This window comes from Rattus norvegicus, chromosome 4, assembly GCF_021556685.1.
Source record: "Rattus norvegicus strain SHRSP/BbbUtx chromosome 4, alternate assembly SHRSP_T2T, whole genome shotgun sequence".
Taxonomy (NCBI): domain Eukaryota; kingdom Metazoa; phylum Chordata; class Mammalia; order Rodentia; family Muridae; genus Rattus; species Rattus norvegicus.
Genome location: NC_141537.1, coordinates 49,649,316 through 49,673,150, shown reverse-complemented (window position 1 = coordinate 49,673,150; position 23,835 = coordinate 49,649,316).

Sequence of the window (23,835 nt, the reverse complement as noted above, 5' to 3'; positions counted from 1 at the left end):
TAAATAAAATATTCAATTTAAAAAATGTCTGAATGGAAAAAAGAAAAAAAATTCATTTTCAATTGACTTTCAATTGGAGATTGAATCTGGGTTAGAGATGAAGGCATCCATCGATTTCTTTCCTCTCTAGGACTTCATGTATTAATATAGGTCTGTGCAAGCACTAGACATGTTTCTTCAGTCTCTCTGAGTTCATATGTGTTTTAGTCATATGACTTGGAGGTCCTTGTTTTTTTTTATGTCCTCCCATCACCTATAACTCTTACACTCTTTCAACCTCTTAATCTGTAGGGTTCTCTGAACTCTGAGAGAAGGAATTTTGAGGGAGATTTTCAGTTTAGGGCTTAGTCACTCATTTTTTGCATAATGTCTGGCTGAGGATATTTGTTCCCACCTGCTTCAGGAGGAAGCTTCTTTAATGATGGCTGAACAAGACACTGAGCTGTGATCATTGTAGACTGGCATTGAGCATTTTATTGCTTTTTTTCTTTTTTCTTTTTTTTTAATGGAAGCATTTAATGCTATCTAGTCTAAGGTTCTTAGTGGTCCAGGTATTATTGGGTATTAGGTCAAACTTTGGTCCTTCAGCTCAATTAAATGTTTTTGTTAATCCCACAAAATTTTTGTTACCACTGCATTAAGGTAGCTCACAGGCAGAATGCTACTGCCGATAAAAGGTTTGGTGGATGGCTTGATAGGTTTTCCTTTGGTAGCATGAAGAGTAACTTCTTATGTCAGACACCATAACACGTAGAGATGAAGACTTTATGTAGGCACCAATTCCCCTTCCCATGAGTTCTGTTCAATAAGTTCTGTAGGTATTTTCTTCATCAATAGGGTCTCACTATCTTTGTTGTTTGGAGATTCCCATGTGATCCTTTAATTTCAAAAGTTCCATTACAGGCAACCCATTTTTTGAACTGGAAGTTTCACTTGGTGACAAGAAATAGCCAGTTGTAGCTCTTTCTCCCCTTTGTTTGGTGATTTCATTTAGACCACCTTCATATATGTCTATATTTTAGTAAGCTTCCTTTGTATTAAGTTTTTCATATTACCCCTCACACAGACCTTAATTTTAGGTGTCTTTCTTTGTATTCCCTCATTCATTCCAGTCTTCTATCCCCTTTTCTACTCGATCCGCTCATATTAGTCTCTCATTCATTCATTCATTCATTCATTCATCTCTCTCTCTCTTTTTCTCTCTCTCTCTCTACATATATGGAATTTTAAGGAAATTAGGTCAACACATATAGACCCTTCTATTCGACAGCATGACATATAAAACTCTAAGAAGACTCCGGTTTTAAACATGTCCTTTCAGTTTTAGAGTGTTTCTTTTTGTGACAAGGTCTATTCTTTCTACCGAGTTCCAAATTTCAGTGCTGCCACTTCTGCCCATAGTCTCCTTAGCTTGTCATTTTCTCTTTTGCTAAATTTAAACTGAATAATGAGGTCACCCATGGGCCCCATTGCTGTTGGAAATTTTGAAAGCTGTGACTTTTTAAAATGTTCTAGCTATATCTCAGACTGAATTCTGATGATGACACTGACACTGAATTAAAATTAGAATGATTTTTCTGTAAATTCTTATTATTAGGAAGTATATGTTGACCTAAGATTAATAAAATTGCTATTAAATAAGTATTATTTTCCGTTTAATGATATTTCTGAGTATGTCACTTTGAATAGACAACTTAATATATCACAGCAAACTGGATTTTTATTTTTGTTTTTATGTTCACATAACATGAATCATTATACCAATCTCCAAATGATGGATGTGTCTTTCCTCGAGTTTTCTTTGAAATGTCCGTGGCTTGGAAAATGTTTTGATTTTACATTAAAGCCAATTGTGTAGTGCTTTCTGGTACTATTTGAACTTTTCTTTTCACAACTAATAAAGTGACAATTTTTTCAGTGGGGACTTTACCTGAAATTTTGAGGCTAGATTAACTAGTTCAAGGCAAAGCTTTGTTTTTCTTTCAGTGGATTTAGAAAACCAACATACATAGAAATAATACTTGATATCTTTTAAAGAATGAATTATATGTGTCTTAGTAAGAGTTTTATTGCTATGATTAAAGACCATGACAAAAAAAACAAGTTGGGTAAGAAAGAGTTTATTTGGCTTAAATTTACAGATCATAATCCATCATTGGAGCAAGACAGTACAGGAACTCAAGCAGGGTTGGGACCTGGAGACAGAAGCTGATACACAGGCCATGGAGGGTCCTATTTACTGGCTTGTTTCCTATTTCTTTCTCAGCCTTCTTTCTTATAGAACCCAAGACCAACAGCTCAGAAATGGCACCACATATCATGGTCTTGGCCCTTCCCCATTGATCAATAATTGATAAATGCCTGACAGTTGGATCACATGTAATCATTTTCTCATTGATACTCTTTTGTGAAGACTCTAAATTTTGTCAAGTTGATATACAAAACCAGCATGTACAAAATGTTTAACTGATCTTTTACCTGATTTCGTCTTGTCACTAACATATCATTCATTTTAATATTTTTGTAAATACTAGAAGGAAAAAATTTGTGAAAATTTGCTTTAAACTTTGCTCGGGACTTCATGAAAATAAAACTTCCACAACTGTTGAGGTTTAATTTTATGAAATATTTCTTTATACAAGGAATAGTACTTGCAACATAACGGACAAGATACAATTTATTCTACACTCCCTTGAATGCCTCCTACATCTCTCCAACCTTCAAGTTGAAGTGCCATATTGTATAAAAAGATTGCTTCGATCTAATATAGTTAAGTGTATGTCAGAAGCAAGAAAGCAGTCTTCTGATAGAAGAAGAGGTCAATTTTCCCCATGGTTTCTAAATAAATAAGTGACCTTCTGGACCTAATTGTGTTAAAATACACTTAATCCCCTGTGCTCTATTTTCCTGCTCAGAACTCTGCCTGCTTTTCCAGAGGCTCACTGGCACCAGGGACATCAGGTAAGAACCTGTTTCAAGCTCTTGACCTCCAAATCCCTTTAAAGCACATCCAACAGCTGTAATCAGTGAGTCTTCAGGGCAAGTAGGAAGTCTTAACTAGGCTTTTTGTGGCATAAGTGACCTCTGGGGTTTGGAGAGCTATCACTGCCTCTGGAGTTCTTAGTATCAGTGTAGCCTCTGGTCCCACATACCTGCATTGCCTCTAGGAAAACTTGAAGAATTTTTGTTAGAAACTGGGATCCAGGGAATGAGGTACATTACAACAAAATAACATATAAAGGTAGACCTATTAGAATTATACCTGAAGTATCAACAGATACTTTAACAGCCAAAAGTGCCTTGGAAGATGTCTTGCAGACTGTAAGAGACCATGTATTTGCCTATACTACTATACTCAACATAATGTTCTATCACCCTAGATGGAGAAAAAGTGATACTCCAAAAAATTAAACAATATCTGTCTACATACTCCTTCCTGTAGATAATAAATTACTATAAATACTCCAACTAAAGAAGGCTATATACATAAGAAACCCAGTAAACAAATGATTTCACAGCATCAAACCAAATGAAGAAAAAACTGTACACACACACACCCACCCACACACACACACACACACACCAAAACAAAAACATGCACACACACATGGCCATGAACATGTTGGGACAGGAGACAACTTCCTAAACAGAACACAAGTAGCTCAGACACTAAAGCCAATAATTAATAAATGGGATCTCTGGAAACTGAAGATTTTCTGCAATGCAAAGGACATTTTCAAATGAAGAAACTGTAGCTTACAGAATTAGAAAAAAAACTTCACCAGCCCAATATCTGCCAGAACGCTGGTATCCAAAATATATAAACAAATAAAGAATCTAGGCATCAATAAATAAAATAACCTAATTTAAAATGGAGTACATATATAAACAAAGAATTCTCAATAGAGGAATCTTTAATTTCTGAGAAACACCGAAAGTCATGTTCAACATCCTTAGTCAAGAGAGAAATGCAAATCATAAAGGTTCTGAGATTTCATCGGTCAGAACGACCAAGACCAAGTATTCAAGTGTCTGCAGATGCTGGCATGGATGGAGAGGAAAGTAAACACTCTTCCATTGCTACTGTGAGTACAAACTTGTATAACTACTTTGGAAATCCATTTATGTTTTTTTCAGAGGATTGCAAATAATTCTACATCAAGTTTCAGCTATATCACAAGGCCACTTGCTTAATGATATTCATAGCAGTTTTATTCTTAGTAGCCAGAAACAGAAAATAATCTAGATGTCTCTCAACTGAAGAATAAATAAAGTAAATTTGGTTTATTTTCACAATAGAATATTATTCAGCTAATAAAAGAAATGACATCATGAAGTTTTCAAGAAAATAGAAAGAACTCAAACGATCATCCTGATACAGTTAAACTAGACTAAGAAAGACAAATATGGTATGTTCTCACTTACAAGTGGATATTAGCCATAAAATGCAGAATAACCATGCTATGATCCAGACTCATATAAGCTCAGTAACAAGAACTATCTCAGAAGGTATGCTTGAATCTCAATGAGAAGTGGAATTAGAACAGACATGTGAGGTCAATTGAAGGAGGGGACTAAGAGCAGTTGAGGGTGAAAATGAGAACAAGGTGGGATAAAGTTGTGGGGAGGCAAGAAAAAGAGAGTAATGAGAGAGACAACAGGACAGTGGGATGGCATCTTAGGGATGAGCTAGAAACCTAGGGCAATCAAATTCCCATGAATGTATGATAACCACCCTAGGCTTCCAATAGAGGTATGGTGACAGGACCCACCCAGTCACAAAACCACATTTTTTTCCTGCCTAAACTATGTGTAGTTCTAAAGATGGAGCAGAAATTGAGGGAATGACCAACCAGTGACTGTCTCAGCTTGAGATCCATGCTATGTGAGAGATCACACCCATGAATTTGTTAATGATATTCTACTATACTTGAAGACATGAGACTGGTACAACTGTCATCAGAGGGGGTGCACCCAATATCTGATGGAAAGAAATGAAGAGAGCCATAGCAAAACATTAGGCAGAGATTGGGGAATCTGTGAGAGAGTGGGAGGGAGAATTAAAGGAGCCAGTGCAGCCAAGGGCACTCACTACAAGAAAACTACAGAATCAAATAACCTGAGCCTATAGGTGCTCACAGAGACTGAACTTCCAACCAGTGTGCCAGCATGATAACTGCCTGGGCCCTCTGCATGTTTGTAACAGCTATGCAGCTTGGTCTTCATGTGGGATTACTAACATCATGAACAGGAGATTACTTTGACTGTGTTGCCAGCCTTTAGATCCCTTTCTCCTACCTGGGCTGCCTTTTCTAGCCTCAATAAGAAATGTGCCTAGTCTTACTGCAACCTCATACTGCCAGGCTGGTTGATATTATTCAGGCCTTCCCATTTCTCAGGAGACAGGAGGGATAGATGAAGGAAGTAAGAGGGATGGACTGAGAGAAGATGATGCAGAACAAGCTGAGATTGGTATATAAAGTAAATAAACTACTTAACAATAATGTGTGAGGACTTGACTCTATGTAATTATCTGCCAAGAATACAAAATTGTAGTTTACATAAAAGGATTACCTCTTTATTCAATTTTAACATAGTTTTTCATGCTCTTTTGTTTGTTTTTTCTTTGTTTCCTTTGTGGGGGAGTCTATATTCAGGATAGGGAATATGTTTCTGGGATTAGGCTGATGTGCTACTTTGGATATGACTCTCTTGGCTTTTACACAGAGACCATTCTATTTCTCCACTGAACTGTGTATATCAAGCACATTATACAGGAGCATGAGGATTCTAATGACACTGGGTACTCAAATACTTACATGTATATCCCTGGACAATTAAGAAACCAACTGTTTGAAGAACAAAAAACAAACAAACAAATAAAAAACCCCAAACAAAAAACAAAACAACAACAAAACAAACAAACAACAAAAAAACAGATCAGAAACAAAATTTGTTTAAGGGGTAAGAGTATAAAGTTTATAAAACTAACCGGGAAAGGGAATAACACTCGAAATGTATATAAGAAATACTCAAGTTAATAAAAAAAAGTTTATAAAACTGAAACAAAACAAAACCCCTGAAAGTTTTGAAGCCAAAATGTTTTCAAAACAAACGAACAAATGGATATCTTGAAACAAACACAAGAAATCAAAATATCACTATTTGCAGATGATATGATAGTGTACTTAACTGACCCCAACAGTTCCACCAGACAACTATTTAACCTGATAAACAACTTCAGCAAAGTGTCAGGGTATAAAATTAACTCAAACAAATCAGTAGCCTTCCTCTACTCAAAGGATAAACAGGCTGAGAAAGAAACCAAGGAAATGACACCCTTCACAGTAGTCCCAAATAACAAAATATCTTGGTGTGACTTTAACCAAGCAAGTGAAAGATCTGTATGACAAGAACTTCAAATCTCTAAGGAAAGAGATTCAGGAAGATCTCAGAAGATGGAAAGATCTTCCACGATGATGAATAGGCAGGATCGATATAGTAAAGATGGCCATTTTCCCAAAAGCAATCTACAGATTCAATGCAATCCCCATCAAAATTCCTACTCAGTTATTTATTGAGATAGAAAGAGCAATTTGCAAATTCATTTAGAATAACAAAAATCCCAGGATAGCAAAAACTGTACTCAACAATAAAAGAATTTCTGGGGGAATCACCATCCCTGACTTCAAGTAGTACTACAGAGCAATAGTGCTAAAAACTATATGGTATTGGTACAGAGACAGGCAGGTAGATCAGTGGAACAGAATTGAAGACCCAGAAATGAACCCACAAATCTATAGCCACTTGATGTTTGACAAAGGAGCTAAAACCATCCAGTGGAAGAAATATAGCATTTTCAACAAATGGTGCTGGTTCAACTGGAGGTCAGCATGTAGAAGAATGCACATCTATCCATTCTTATCACCATGTACAAAGCTTAAGTCCAAGTAGATCAAGGGCCTCCACATCAAACCAGATATTCTCAAACTAATAGAAAAAAAGTGGGGAGGCATCTCGAACACATGGGCACTGGAGAAAATTTCCTGAACAAAACACCAATCGCTTATGCTCTAAGATTAAGAATCGACAAATGGGATCTCATAAAACTGCGAATCTTTTGTAAAGCAAAAGATACTGCCATTAGGACAAAATGGCAACCAACAGATTGGGAAAAAATCTTTACCAATCCTACATCTGATAGAGGGCTAATATCCAAAATATACAAAGAACTAAAGAAGTTAGACTCCAGAGAGCCAAATCACCCTATTAAAAAATGGGGTACAGAGCTAAACAAAACATTCTCAGCTGAGGATTATCGAATGGCAAAAAGCACCTAAAGAAATGTTCAACATCCTTAGTCATCAGGGAAATGCAAATCAAAACAACCCTGACATTCCACCTCACACCAATCAGAATGGTTAAGATAAAAAACTCAGATGACAGCAGATGCTGGTGAGGATGTAGAGAAAAAGGAACACTTCGCCATTGTTGGTGGGATTGCAAACTGGTACAACCACTATGGAAATCAGTCTGGAGTTTCCTCAGAAAATTGGACATTACATTACCTGAGGACCCAGCTATACCTCTCTTGGGAATATACCCAAAGGATGCTCCAACATACAACAAAGATACATGTTCCACTATGCTCATTTATTTATAATAAGAAGCCTTATTTATAATAGCCAGAAGCTGGAAAGAACCCAGATGCCCTTCACCAGAAGAATGGATTCAAAAATTGTGGTACATTTACACAATGGAGTACTACTCAGCTATCAAAAATAATGACTTATGAAATTCATAGGCAAATGGAATGAACTAGAAAATATCCTGTGTGAGGTTACTTGATCACAGGAAAACACACTTGGTACGCACTCAATAATAAGTAAATATTAGCCAAAAAGCTCAAATTACCCAAGATGCAATCTACAGACCACAGGAAGCTCAAGAACAAGGATGACCAAAGTGAGGAGCTCCCACTCCGTCTTAAAAAGGGGAAAATATTACTAGGAGGGGATATGGAAACAAAGTTTAGAGCAGTGACTCAAGGAATGGCCATTCAGAGCCTGACACACTTGTGGCCCATATCTATACAGCCACCAAAACCAAGTAAGATTGATGAAGTCAAAAAATGCATGCAGAAATGGACTGGATATAGATCTCTCCTGAGAGACACATCCAGAGCATGTCCAATTCAGAGGTCAATGCTAGCAGCAAACCAACGAACTGAGAATAGGACCCCCTTGGGGGGAATTAGAGGAAGGAATGAAAGAGTTGAAGGAGCTTGCGACCCCATAAGAACAACAATGCCAACCAACCAGAGTTTCCAAGGACTAAACCACTACTGAAAGACTATACATGGACTGACTCAGGGCTCCAACTGCATATGTAGCAGAGAGTAGCCTTGTTGGGGCACCAGTGGAAGGGAAATCCCTTGATCTTGCCAAGGTTAGACCCCCAGTGCAGGGGAATATGGGGGAGGGAAGTAAGGGGGATGTATAGGGGGAACACCCATGTGGGGGAGGGGGAGGGGGCGGAAAGGGAATGGGGGTTTATGGACAGGAAACTGGGAAAAGGAATATCCTTTGAAATGTAAGTAAAGAAATATATAATAAAAATTTTAAAAGTATCAAATAAGCATTATAGCCTATGTGTTAAACAAAATGGATGACAATCCCGAACTAAAGTGAGAGCTAGCTGAAAAGACCAACTCACAAATATCATATGTGTGTCCAACACTAGATGGCTTTAATGAACCATTGGTCTGAACAAGAAAACTCCAATAGAGGAGTTAAAGATTAAAAGAGCTGAAGGTATTTGCACCACCATAGGAAGAACAACATCACTCAACCAGACTACCCAGTGTTCCCAGAGTCTAAACCACGAATCAGTTCGAGAGCACACGGAGGGACTCATGACTCCAGCCACATTTATAACAGTGGATATCATTGTCCAGCATCAAAAAAGGAGGAAAAGTCCTTTGTCCTATGAAGGCTTGTTTCTCCAATGTAGGGGAATGGCAGGGCATTGAGGTGCAAGTGGGTGGGTGGGAGAGGGAGCCTCCTCATAGAAGCAAGGGGAGGGGGAAAATGGTATGGGAGAGGAGGGAAAAAGGGGTAACATTTGAAATGTAAATTCATAAAATATCCAAAAATAAAAATAAAATAGAAAAGACCTATGATACTGAGTCTTTTTTCTGATCCAAGGGGAAGTTAGATAGTTATTGGAATTTATACTTCTGTTCACCATGAAATGGAAGATACATTGTTCTTAAGCTAAATAAGAGTAGATATTTCCCAAGATCAGCGAGTTCTATCAAATTAAATGTCTCAACCTGTTAAGTTTGTTGAAGTTTTTTTTATAAACACAAATTATTTATCAAGAGAGTTTAAAAGTACTTTGGTGGAAATATCAGATTGACTGGTCACAACAAGATAAGAAATTCTCCAAATAGGCTATTTATACTCTTTGTTGACAGTCCTATATTTTTGTTGGTGAAATTTAGTTCTTTATTGACATTTTACAGAGGATCTTTTTCTGTAGCCTCAAGGATGCTAGACCATGTACAGAGATGGCTAATAAATGGCTGTTAAGAGGGCAAAAGTCTTACCACGAACATTGCCACTGAACTTGTGACATTCCAACCTCCCCTCATCACGAGGTTCTAATCATGTAATCTGGCTTGTATTGAAAGTGGATATTTGAAACCATTTTAAATGAATATTAATGGATAAATGTAGCTTGCCTCTTGCATTATTAATAGTGTTATGCTATTTTGGTGTCTTGGATTTTAAAATAATCTTAACCATAAAATAACATCTCAAATAACATTCATGTTTAGAATAAAACATGTGATAATTAGTATAAGTTTTCAATTTTCATAAAGGTTTTTTATGTCCAAGTAAGCCAGCCCCCCAAAATTTCTTAATTAATATGCTCTGAATTTCCTAGACACATGTGAGCTTTAGTTTTTATTATTTGTTGTGATTATCTTCAACTTGGGCATGATGAATGCTAATATGAAATTTTAATGATTTTTAAATATATTTATAACTTACTAAACACAACAATTGTTTGGTGTTGCACAGATTTATAAGTTATTACAAATGGGGAAGACATCAAAGTTGACCATATCCTTCATATGTTATATGTATATAATAATAAGTAAAAATAAACAGATGTGAACATTTATTTTAATTAATTTTAATCCCATTAGTAAGTGTCCAGTTTCAAAACTATAAACAGAGTGTATAACTTTAATTTTTGTCACATTTGGTTTCTAGGATTTTATAATTTGAGAATCCAGTGCCAAAAAAATCAATATTGGATCTTTACATAGAGAATATTTTGAATTAATCATTTGCATAAATATGGTATTAATCAGAACTTTTGGTTTTACCTAACAATGATTTGCTGTTTATATTTAAATGATATTTGAACAAAGATACCGAAATTGATTAAACAAATACCACACACATCTATTACTTATTTGATTAAGTTATAGTCCTAATGAGAGGCTCATTAATAAGTTTCAAGAAAAGAAATGGGCATTTGTACATGTTAGGGTCTACATCTATTTAGTAGTGTGGCTTTAAGGTAACTAATAGACTAGGATCAGTACTGCTTCAAGTATAGAATTCATGTATTTCACACACTATATGCTTGCCAAGGCTCTGAAACAGTTATATCGATTGAAGTTGCCACTTGAACATAGCTAAAAGGATTATTGTAATAACCAACACATAGCACATATCTTATAATTTTGAGAATTTCGAGAGTCTGCCTTTCTCTTGGAGAAGGCATATAAAAGAAAGGCAACAAGTTTTATGGAAATTGGTCAATAGTGTAGTGATGATTACAAGATTTTAACTGAAGTATGTCTTGTGCCTATCAAGATATACTGTAGGCATGTTGGGGACTGGTGGCCGGACTGAGTCAGTGATGATAGAAAATTCATAGAAAATGTGAAATGCCATTCTCATTCATGGTATTACATAAACCAAATTATAGAAATCTGATGAAAATTTTCACCTAACAATATTTCCATTTTTCTATCAGATTCTCTCTCTTCTTACTGATCCTTGGTACTGATGTGTTAGATAAAATAGGACTTTTGAAGATAGATTTTTATTAAGGATACTAAGGCAGACAAGGAGGTAAATGGTCATAACATTTGCTGCTCTTGAGAATGACTAGAGAGAGTCTCCTAGCACCGACATGAGATGTCATAAAAACACCAGTAACCCTAACACCCTGGAATCTGACATTCTCTCTGGCCTCAGAAAGCACCTATAAACAACTCCTATATTCACAAAAATACACATAAATATAAATAAAAATGAAAATAAATCTTAAGGAAATAGAATGAAAATATCTGTGTGTTTGAAGCCAAGAGCAACTTCCAAGAACAATTGCTTCTTTTATAACATTCTCTCTAGACAGGAAAAAATGAAATCGACTGGCACCAATTTTCAACTTTGTTGAACACTGTTTGAAATGACTTGAACTTCCCAGTTACTCTCACAAAGGAAACTATTAACCTCCCACATAAAAACAAAAGCATGAAATCCATACAAGTATCTGTGCCTTTGAAAATGGACACAATTTAAATCCCATATAAAACAAGAATGGGGAAAATAGACTAGGAATTCTATAAAGTTTAAAATAGGATCACCATTTGCTTCATTTTCACAGGGAATAAGCTGAGTTTTCTGTGAAAGACACAAATGAAAAACAGAGTAAACCCTGTGTGTGCTTTTCTTGTCTTGTCTATGGAATGGACTAATGTGGAATTTAAATAGAGATGGGATAGTGTACATTATTTTTAATAAATGCACCATTTTTAAATAAATTTGAAAGGAATATATTTTCTGCTAGGACAAGGCACTGAATTGATATATGAGAAAAATAGATCTGTTTAATAAATGTTTAATTGACCTGAGTATTTTAACTGTTTTATTCTATCAAGGCAGTTTTTTTCCAGCAATAATTTTGCGCGTACACACACACACACACACACACACACACACACACTACACACATACCCCTAGAACATTAATATGGAAGTTGGATATCATTGAGAAAGGATAAAATATTAAATAGGGTTACTTTAGTAAGTTGATAAATGTTTTTATAAATATAATAAAACTAAATTTTCCTAGTATGATATGTATAATTAAATAAATAGAATAAACTAATGAAGAAAAAATAATGTATATTATGTACTCATTTTATAGGAAGTATAGTCTGAAACATATTTAAAATGTGAACACTGTATACATGTATTATGAATTGCTTTCAGCATTTAATCTTGTGACCAAAACCTGAATAGACCAGATGTCCAACTTGCTTTAAACAAATTCTTTGCAATCATTCAGCATAATTACCTTATGTTTGCTCTTTAGACATCATGGTAATGAGTCACCTCTGCTATCTGATGAGAGACAAATTACCACAGATGCCAGATCATGCAGAAAAATTAACTCAGTGGTATAATCAGATATAACAGATCAATTTTGAACATGTTTTTCTGTCAGTAACTGTATGTTTCCTACTGATAAATAATCATTTAGTTTTATCATATATATATATATATATCCAATACATATTTGTGCCAGTTGTCTTCATAATATCAATCTCTTTTTTGCATTGAATATTTTTGTTAATTTTCATTAAGGTTCAATGTGCAATTTTAAGTGACATAATCATACCATTTTTACTATGTATACAAAGTTCAAGTTTGGTTTGGATTAAATGGTTCTAGTTCCAGGCTTTCTCTTGTATCTCTTATCCACTGGAAGATATAAGGAAGGTAATGGATGTTCTTTACTATTTAATTGTCAACTTGTTCATTGAGATATATAAGCCAAGTAAATTATTTCTCTGCAATTTGCTACACATTATGAATTTCTACCAGAGCAAAAGGAAACAGACAAGAAATGATATGACCAACATTAAAATTTATATTTCAAATTCTGGTAGGAAACCAAGATCATTGGCAACAATATGAATTATTGGGCAAAATAAATGCCCAAGAGGCAATTGTTTTCTCGCACTTGACTTTTTAATTTGTTAGTGCACAGCATCTAATATAAGCTGCAAATCTGGCTCTGTTATAAAGTGATTTTTTCATATACATTCACACATATATGAGACAACCCAAAGCCAAAAAGGCAAATTTTATTTCATTTGTTGATTGTGCATTGTTTCTTCAGATTAATGTTTCATTTGACATACTGTACTCATAGAGGACAAGAGCTTAGTAAACACATAATTGATATTTTAAGAAGCTTCTATAGTATTAAGATTTCATTTGAAAGTTCCTAAGTGTTAGTTGTCTATTGCTGTATTACCACTTATTGGAGTTCAGATTGTTTCAGAGATACAAACCCAGAATCACATGTAGTCATAAAAACTGCAGGAATGAACCAAGGGGGAATCAGTTTGAGGAAAAATTTACCCAGAGACCAGAGAAGTATAACAAGAACAACTCAGATAAAGGGTCAAAGACAGTTTGCAAGAAGTACTAAAGGAATGATCCAGACAATGTGTAAAAGATAGTGTTTGATCAAACTCCTTTGCAGTTCGATTTCTATAAGCTAGAGAAACATATGAGCAGCTTTGGGAACAATAAATGTGTTTATTCTTGAAGTGAATCCAGAGTTCAGTTTTTTTCTTTATTCTTCTCTGCAACGATATATTGCTATCATGGTTTTACACAACAACCCTCTTCCCAGTGCCCTCCTTCCCTGCAAGAAATAATGCTCTCCTCAATTCCCCTTCAGAAAATCATAGATTTGTTGCTGAGCGATGCCAGCAAAACATGGCATAACAAGATGCAATAAAATACGAAGACAAAGTTTGATATATAGGTGTCTCCTGAGAGACTCTTCCAAAGCATGACAGATACAGAGGCAGATGCTTATAGCCAACCATTGAAGTAAGAATGGGGTCCCAAATGGAAGAGTTAGAGAAAGGACTGAAGGAGTGAAGGGGTTTCAAACACCAAAAGAAGAACAATACCAACCAATCCGAGCTCTCAGGGACTAAACAACGTGAACTGACCCATGATTCCAGCTGCATTTGAGGATGGACTTTTTGGGCATCAATGGGAGGAGAAGCCCTTGTTCTTGCCAAGGCTCGATGCCCAGGTGTAGGGGAATATCAGGGTGGGGAGGTGGGAAGGGGTGTGTGGGTAGATGGGGAACACTCTCATAGAAGCAGGGGGAGGGGAGATGTGATGGGGGCTTATGGACAGAAAATCATGAATGGGGATAACATTTGAAATGTAAATAGAAAAAGTCCAATTAAAAAAGTGGAAAAGAGATGCAATAAAATTAGGCACAAGCCCACAAATCAAGGTCAAATGAGACAAACCAGTAAGCGAAAAACAGGCTCATGAGCAGGCAAAAGAACCAGAGACAACCCTATTTCCACTGTTAAAATCCCTACTGAAAGGGTTTCCATTGCTGTAAAGAGGCACCATGACCAAGGCAACTCTTAAAAAAGAACAACATTTAATTGGTGTTAGCATACAGGTTCAGAGGTTTAGAGGTTCAGTCCATCTCATCCCTAGAGTAGGAACTGAGAGTTCTACATCTCATTTAGAAGGTGTGGTGGTTTGAATATGCTTGGCCCAAGAGTGACATTATTTGGAGTAGGTGTTGTCTTGTTGAAGGATGTGTGTTACTGTGGGTATGGTCTTTAAGACCCTTATCCTAGCTTCCTGAAAGTCAATCTTCTAGAGGGTTTCAGATCAAGATGTAGAGCACTCATCTCCTCAAGCACCGTGCCTGCCTGCATGATGATATACTCCTGCCTTGATGATGGACCCAAACTCTGAACTAGTAAGCCAGCACCTGTTAAAAGTGTTTTCTTTATAAGAGTTGCCTTGATCACGGTATCTTTTCATAGCAAATAAAACATAACTAAGACACAGTGGAATCAGGAGAAGACTGAGTTTCTCCTCTCCCATTGGTCAAAGCTTGAGTTTAGGAGCGTCAAAGCTCATTTTCACAGTGACACACTTCCTCTAACAAAGCTTCACCTCCTCCAATAAGGCTACTCTCTAATAGTGCCACTTCCCATAGGTAAAGCATATTCAAATCATCATAAACCCCAAAGTAAACAACCTCAGATTATGTGCATTGGACCTAGCATACATCCATGCAGGCTCCCAGTTGTCTATTTAGTCCTTGTGAGCCACTATGAGCCCCACTCAGTTGTTTCTGTAAAATGTGTTCTGGACTTCACACCCCCTCTCTTTCCTAAAACCCTTCCTCATCCTTCTCTGCCAGTTTTCAAGGTCCACTTAATATTTGGCTGTGGGTCTCTATATCAGCTTCCATATGCTGCTAGAGGAAGCCTTTTTGAGAATGATTAGACGAGGAACTAATCTGAGTTTAGCAGAATAACTTTTTGAATTATTTTATTGAAAGGTTTAGTTTTTCAGGTTTTGCTCTATCTTAGGTCTCTGAGCCATCCAGCTTCAAGAACTTGGTCATGAAGGCAGTGAGAATTGTTGATATACCAATATCCTTTTGGTGAGGACCTTGTGATTCCTCTAGCTGTGCTAGCCGAGGTACTGTACCCAGCCACATCTCCCCTGTCCTAATTTAACCCTTCTTGTTCTGTTATTCTCATTTAACCCTTTATACCACTTGTGTTCTCTCTTCTCTCTTTTGAAAGGCATGCTTCCTACATATAGACACACACACACACACACACACACATACACACATGCACAGACACACACACGCAAACACATACACACATATAGACAGACAGACAGACAGACATACCCACCCACACACACACAGTGTCTTGTGTGGAAATTAAACAACTTCAAAATAGTGGGTAAAACTTCTAGCATCATTACTACAATGTACTTTTGAAAGTTGCACCTGTACTGTATAATAGGTAATCCACTGGACAATTTTTCATAAATGAAAGTCTGTTCAATTGCCCTGTTATTGTTATTTCTTTTCTTACAATGACCAAATGCCTGAAAAGAAGGAACCTGAAAAATGTATTTTTTATTGTAGAGTTTGAGGTCAATTTCATCATGGAGTGGAAAGCTTGGTGGTAGGTAGCTTATCAAATTAGACAGAATAAGGAAAGAGAAAAAGTGACAGGATATGGAGGAAACATATACAATCTCCAGATGTGTTCATAGTGGTTCACTTTTTCCAGAGATGATCAACTTTCTATAATGTCTAATATATAATTATCCAGCACCTTCAATTCAGCAGTAAATGTTTTCACAAATGAGCTCATAGGAAATAATCTATTTTGAACATAGGTGGATGAGATGTTCTTTTTCAGCCCCACTATACAGAGGAAAAGTCAAAGGGATAAAAAGATAAAAATAGGTAGATGGATGGATAGATAGATAGATGATATAGAACAAATTAGAATGTCATCTTAGAGAGCTACTTCTGTCCTCAAAGCTCATGAACTTTAAGATTTAATTCATTCTTCATTGAATTGTTATATACTATTACAATTGAATGTCAGGTTAAAACTGACTATTGAGAAAATTATTAACAAGCCTTTGTCTCTTTCACTGTGGTTTAGAAACTGTGAGCAATCAGATTTGCTCACGGAACACTATTAATTATATATAACTATGTAACTCCCAGGAGTTTTTAAGGTAGAGGACAGACAGTGTTATTTGCAGTGTAAGGCAAATTGTCTAGGTTGTTTTGTGAAATGCCTGTAGTATTATTTATGGCAAGTAGAAACACTCTGGTTATTTCTCTGACACTAATAAGAGCTCATCACTAAAGGTCACCCTAGGAAAATGCTAGTTAGGCAAAATCCATTATCATTAAACGAGCAAGGTAAATAGCAATTAAAACAAATGTTTCCTTAGGAACAAGATCATTCTAAGGATTTATGTGGTACTAAAATGATATCAGGCCACATTTGGTCATAGTAAAAGTCTATAGTGCCCTGTGCCATCTTGTCTAAATGAGTATACACATTTTCTGGTAACTTTCAGGCACATGGAAAAGTGTGGTTACATATGCAGAGGTCAACAACTTTGTAAAAACATAATATGTTAGTAATCTTCTATTACCAGCTATCTATATTAGTGCTTCCAATATATCAAGTAAGCAACATTTATATTAATGACAAGTTTGATTAATTTTTAATTCTTCCTATATATTTTTTCATTTTTACTATATTCACTAAGATATCCAATGGCTCAGTAAATTGCTCATTTACCATTTAGTTACCCACAGTCAAAAGTAGGTCACAGAAATCAAATTCACTAATACTAAAAAAAGTTTTTGAATAAGTGTATTCAGAAGCTATGCTCTATACCTATTTACAAAATCACATTTTAAAGTGATTTTATATATTTATTTTTGTTTTTAATATATCTCCAATGCAGTATCTCCTCCTGCTACTCCTCCTGGTCTTCATACACACGACTCCCAGGCTCCTAAATACTACCCTCTAAATCAGATCCAGTCCTCCTGATATTTATTAAATGTTGAATTTTATTGGATGTTTATTGTACATATTATTATAAGTACTTTAAATTTTCAACTTTTTAATATCACAGAACTATTCATTGTTTCTACCTACTCTAATGCTACTAAATAAACTTGTGTTGCTGATTATTGTTTCCTTACTTTCTACTTTGTTTATATTCATTTTCAGTGAGAGTATAAGTTTTCAAAGAAAATTCTTCAAACACTAGAAGGAAAATTAATAAACAAACAAATACATAATAAATAAATTCATGATTTAAAGGGCCAACATGGTATATTAGTGGTTACATTTCTTGCACATTCACAGAATAAATAGATAAATGTAAGAAAATAAAATGAAATCAAAAACTCCTCTTAAATTATATCTTGTATATTTAACAACCTTAAACTAACAGAATTAATGAAGTTTCAAATGGGTATTCATAACAAACATTAAAAGGCACAGAATTTCTACGTTGTATAAAATTTTAGCATTAGTCACAAAAAATGTAATTACTCAGGGCATCTACTTCCCCAGGAAAAATATTTTCTTCTAAACTTTTACATAGTTTTATAAAAGTGTTATAAGTCACAGTTTCATTTGAAGCTTTACCATTTGATAATATTCCTGTTTTTACCATGATATTTTTATGACCCTAAACCAAAATTTTCATTTCAGGAAGCAATTTTTTTGCTGATTTTCGAACAACACAATGTGAATGTTTTCATTTTTCAATATTTTCTGGTTAGTAAACAATGACAGTAGGTATCAAACTATCCAATCTCATTTTTTTCAGGTAATATTCAACTTCTTTATGGAATTTTAACTTTGGTTTTGAAATTTAATTATCACATGTAACATTTTTATTTGTGATATATAAAATGTTATATAAAATGTTATCCCCATTCCTGGTTTCCCCTCCAGAAACCTGTTATCACATCCCCTCTCCCACTGCTTCTATGAGGGTTCTCCTTCACCCCCATACCCACACTCTCCCACCTCAACTTGTCATTCCACTAAATTGGGGTATTCAGCCTTGACAGGATCAAGAGCCTCTCCTCCCATTGATGCCCTACAAGGTCATCCTCTACTACATATGGGGATGGAGCCATAGGTCTATCCTTGTGTTCTCTTGGGATGGTGGATTAGTCCCTGTGAGACCTGATATTTCTGGTTCATTGATATTGTTGTTCTTGTTATGGGATTGCAAAACCTCTCAGCTATTTCAGTACTTCTCTCATTCTTCCATTGTGGACTCTGTTCAGTTCAATGGTTGACTGCAAGCATCTGCCTCTGTATTTGTCAGATTCTGGCAGATCCTCTCAAAAGCCAGGTATATCAGGCTCCTGTCAGCATGCACTTCTTGGCATCAGCAATATTGTCTGGATTTGGTAGCTATATATGGGATGGATCCCACAGGTAGGGCAGTATCTAGATGACCTTTCCTTCAGTCTCTGCTTCATATTTGGTCTCCATATTGTCTCCTGTGAGCATTTATGTTCCCCCTTCTAAGAAGATCTGATGCATCCACAATTTGGTCTTCCTTTATCTTGAGCTTCATGTGGTTTGTGAATTGTATCTTGGGTATTACAAGCTTTTGGGCTAACATCTGCTTATCAGTGAGTGTATACCATGAGTTTTCTTTTGTGATTGAGTAATCTTACTGAGGATGATATTTCCTAGTTCTATCCATTTGCCTAAGAATTTCATGAAGTCATTGCTTTTAATAGTTATGTAGTATTCCATTGTGTAAATGTACCACATTTTAGATATCCATTCCTCTGATATAACTGGGTTGCTTCCAGCTTCTGGCTATTATACAGAAGGCTACTATGAGCATAGTGGAGCATGTGTCTTTGTAGGGTTGGTGATGTTCCTTTTCTAATCTGTAGGCTGTTGTTTTGTCCTATTAACAGTATCCTTTGCCTTACAGAAGCTTTACAGTTTTATGAGGTCTCATTTATCAACTGTTGATCTTAGAGAATGAGCTATTGGTGTCCTGCTCAGGAAATTTTCTCCTGTACCAATGCCTTCTATTTTATGTTGAGGTTATTGATCCATTCGAACTTTAGTTTTATGTGCAGGGTTATAAATATGAATCTATTTGTGTCCTTCTACATGTAAATATAGTTAAACAATTTTCATTTGTTGAAGATAGTTTCTTTATATCATTGTACGGTTTGGTTTCTTTGTCAGACATCATTTGTCCATAGGTGTGTGGATTTATTACTGGTCTTCAACTCTACTGATGAAACTGTTGGTTTCTATTTCTACCTGAAATTTGCTGTCTAAAAGAAATGAAGTAACAAAGATTGGGCAGAGATTGAAAAACAGTCAACCAATAACTGTCCCAAGCAGGAAAACTATTTCATGTATAAGTATCAATCCCTGAAATTAATAATGATACTCTGTTATACTTGAAGATAGAAGCCTAGAATAACTGTCGTTTAAGATACTCTACCCAGATGCTGTCTGAAACTGATGCAGATACCCACATCCAAACATTGGACTGAGGTCGGGGATTCTTAGGGAAGACCCGGGGGAAGGACTGAAGGCCCTGAAGCAGATCGTAATCCCTCAGGAATACCAACAGAGTTAATTAACCAGGATCCCTGGAAGTTCTCAGACACTTATCTACAAATCAAAAAACATACGTGGGCTGGCAAAAGGCCCCAACATATATGTGGCAGTTGTTTAGATTAGTCTCCATGGCTACTTTGTCTGGTCTCATTAGGACAGAATATGCCTAATCTGGAAGAAATTTGATGTACCTGGGGTAGAGATACCCAGGATATCAGAGGAGAAGAGGAGTGGGGGAAGGGCCCCTGTTAGAGGCAAAAGAACCTGGATGTGGGCAGTGATTTGGATGTAAATAAATAAATAAATAAATAAATAAATAAATAAATAACATGCAGTATCTAAAGTAGTTCTTGTTTTTGTTTTAATTTCTTACCTGTAAATGTAACTTTTATTCCCCTTATTTAGTTTTCTTCTCAGAGACTTACTGCTGAATAAGCTTACCCCTTCTAGCTCTCTCTCAACTCAGCTCGTTTAGCTCAAGCTCCTCTCCAAACTGACTGATTCAATCTGATTTCTCATAGCTTCTCAGTGAATTGCTCTGTTTGGCATCAAACTGACTCTGGCAATTTGTTCTAACATCTGGCTCCTTCTTTGTTTTTTACGTTCTCTGACTTAATGCCTCTGCTGACCCTCTGATCTGCATGAACTCATGAAAGAACTCAACTCTACTGCTGTCCATTGCACTTCACTGATTCTCAGCTAAGTGACTCAATCTCAACTCCACTCACCTCAACTGACCGAACTGCCCTTTCTCTTCTCTGTTTTCTGTTTGAGCGCTGTGTGTATCTTATTTGTGACTAATTGTATGTCTTTCTATGATATGTTACTTTGTCTGACTCCCAGTTGGGTGTCACTTTCAAGTATTGCTGCTTCCTTCTATAATCTAAGCTTACATTCATTGTTTGGGATTAAAGTTGTATACTAAGGGCATATCTGCCTTGTAGCTTGGCCATATAGACCTAAAAGTTCCTTGAATTTGATGCTTTGCCAGAGCAACCATGTTGCTGTATTATAATTCCTCTATATTTACCAATATTTGGAACCTCAATTTCAATCAAATTCTTCTGCAAGAACATTTTCATTATGGATGAAAATATCAACTGCTTTCTGGTAACCATACTAACATATTCAGAGGCCATTTTAATTAGGGTCTTTGCAACATTCCAGATTTATCACTAAAGTATTCTTCAACAACTCCCATGTATGCATGATTTTTTTATCTATCTTAGTTTTGTAAACTTTTTCCTGCTTTATTCTTAAGGATTTTAAACTTGTATCCACCTTCATAATGTATTTTGCATTCTGTCAAAAATTGTGGTCATATCATTTTCTTTACTTAAAATCCTATTTTCAGCTCCAGTTCACTGAAATGAGTTCATAGAACTTATTCTGTCTTCTTCCAAATCACATCTTTATATACTACACTATATCTTTGTTACTAGAGAATGTTTAACATGTACCAGAGTTGTTCCCTTGAACAGTACTTTTATCTCTCTACAAAATATTTTACCATGTTGCAAATCATAATTGGTCTTAGAAACCAAAGCACCAAAGTCACCATCACCAACAACACATGATGTGTTTTCCTTTTAGCACAATTTTATAAGTCATATATTAATTTTATAATGAATTAGGCAAACTAAATTCTAATCTTAATGCTATGATTCATTATAATTTTTTTCAGATAGCAGGTAGTATTTTATTGGGTCTCATAAGATTTAAATACAGAACAGGCTGGTGAGGGGGCAGATGTGGACACTCTAGAATTTGAGACCAGATGTATCAGAAGTCACATAATCAACACAGGGATGGAGCTTGGCAAGAAAGCTGGTCTGGGGGATAGGTAGGTGCCAGTTGACAGCTGCGTCTGTGTCACGATTATAACATTCATTAAGATAAAGTCTTTTGTGTTTTTTCCTGATTTGAAGACAATTTAAAAAACACTTTCCCCAAGTAAAAGTATAAAATCATATGGGAGAGACTGGACAGCAGTAACACTGTGAGAACCCATCTAAGCAAAACTTGGGTTTTCCACAAATAACTAAAGTACATATGAAAAGATATTGGGGCTTTGATATTTCAGAACTTTTAAGAAATTGTTTGTTTTCATGAATTTTCACCATGTGGATGATAGTTCTTTCTTACCTAATTCCTTCAGTATAAATCTTTAATTTTAGGCTAGATATATTTTGATGAATTATGCTTAATATTTATCAATTAATACTTCGTATTAATACTGTTCATGTTGAATTATTAAGCCAGTAGGAGCTGAGAAATATGAAATAAAATGTGAATAATTTACTAAATTTAGGATAATGCAATATTTATTAGTGCTATATTTTCTATATTTTATTACTTAAATCTTTCCTTTTATTGATCTAGATTGATGCCAATTCACATCATTTTGAATTCTGTCTCATTTTGAAATTGCATATTTTTAATTATTTATATGTTCCCTTTAATTCACCATTCTACTGTTTTCTATAAGTATTCAGGCATTGCGATGCATAAATGTCATTTTATTCTTTTCACTTTTTATATGCAAAACAAAGCAAAACAAAGCAAAAATCTACCTTTTGTCAACAATGTTGTCAAACATAACAACTTTATGAGTGAATTCTTAAATACTGTCATCCGAGCATTTATCATCCGATAGCCACAGGCACGATTTAGTGGTTATCTGATGAGAGGGAAGTTCCGTTATCTATGAAATAAATTCTCAGCAGTGTAACTCAGCTGTAAATAGCTGAAGGGGTCACACATTGGTTGGCTGAGCTGGAATGTAGAAATTGAGAAATGAGCAGCTGAGTTGAAAATGAAAGCCTGGTGTTTTCTCAGAGACGTAGAGGCAACTGTGACATTGTGGTAGGGCTCGAGAAATGGGAACAGAGGAAGTTTGGATTGGTGCCTTGTGCAACTGTGCTTCCTTCAGTTCTCGACATGGAGTTATTACGAAAAAAACAAAAACTTCTTACTACAAAATAAACCAAAACTCCTGAGACTCTTTGGGAAACATCACTAGATGAAAACAGTGGCCGGGGGACGAAATACAGGTCATAATGCAGACAGAAATTTTAACAAATTTGTGTGTACAAAGACACATGTGGTTTCTATTAATTAAATATTCAGACTATGAGAATGTGATATGCAAACAGAAGAATATGCTAACACTGAAGGATTGCTCCATATTTGTTATACCTTACTGTTTATTAGGTTTGTCTCTACCTAAGAAACTTGAAATATCCATTACGGTCTTTGAAATGCCATTTCTAAGTTAACTATATTTTGTACAAGCTAATATTTAATAAGTTATAATATATCTAAAATATTATTACCAAATATATAACGGAGAGCCAACTTATCATACTAAATTAAATTATCTAACCTACATTCTCTGTTATGTATTCTGAGTCTGTTTTGAATTTTCTTACACCTCGAATACCTAAGGAGTCATACTTAACATTGGTAGGGAATGGAAGTGTATAGGAGCTGACTATAGTGTTTATTAAACAGTGCTGAGTATTTTGAACAATAATATTTTTTAAAACTCTAGCAATCATGATGTATTAATCTCATTTACAATGAGTCTCAATGGTTTTGAATATGAGCTTCATATAAACTACATATAACTAAACACAAAATATTTAAATGTAAATATAAATAGTTTTATACTTCTCTTTGAATATTAAAATGGCATGTAGTGATTAAAAAGACATTAATATTGTTAGTCAATACAATTGATGATGATCATGTCCACACATCTAATTTATGTTT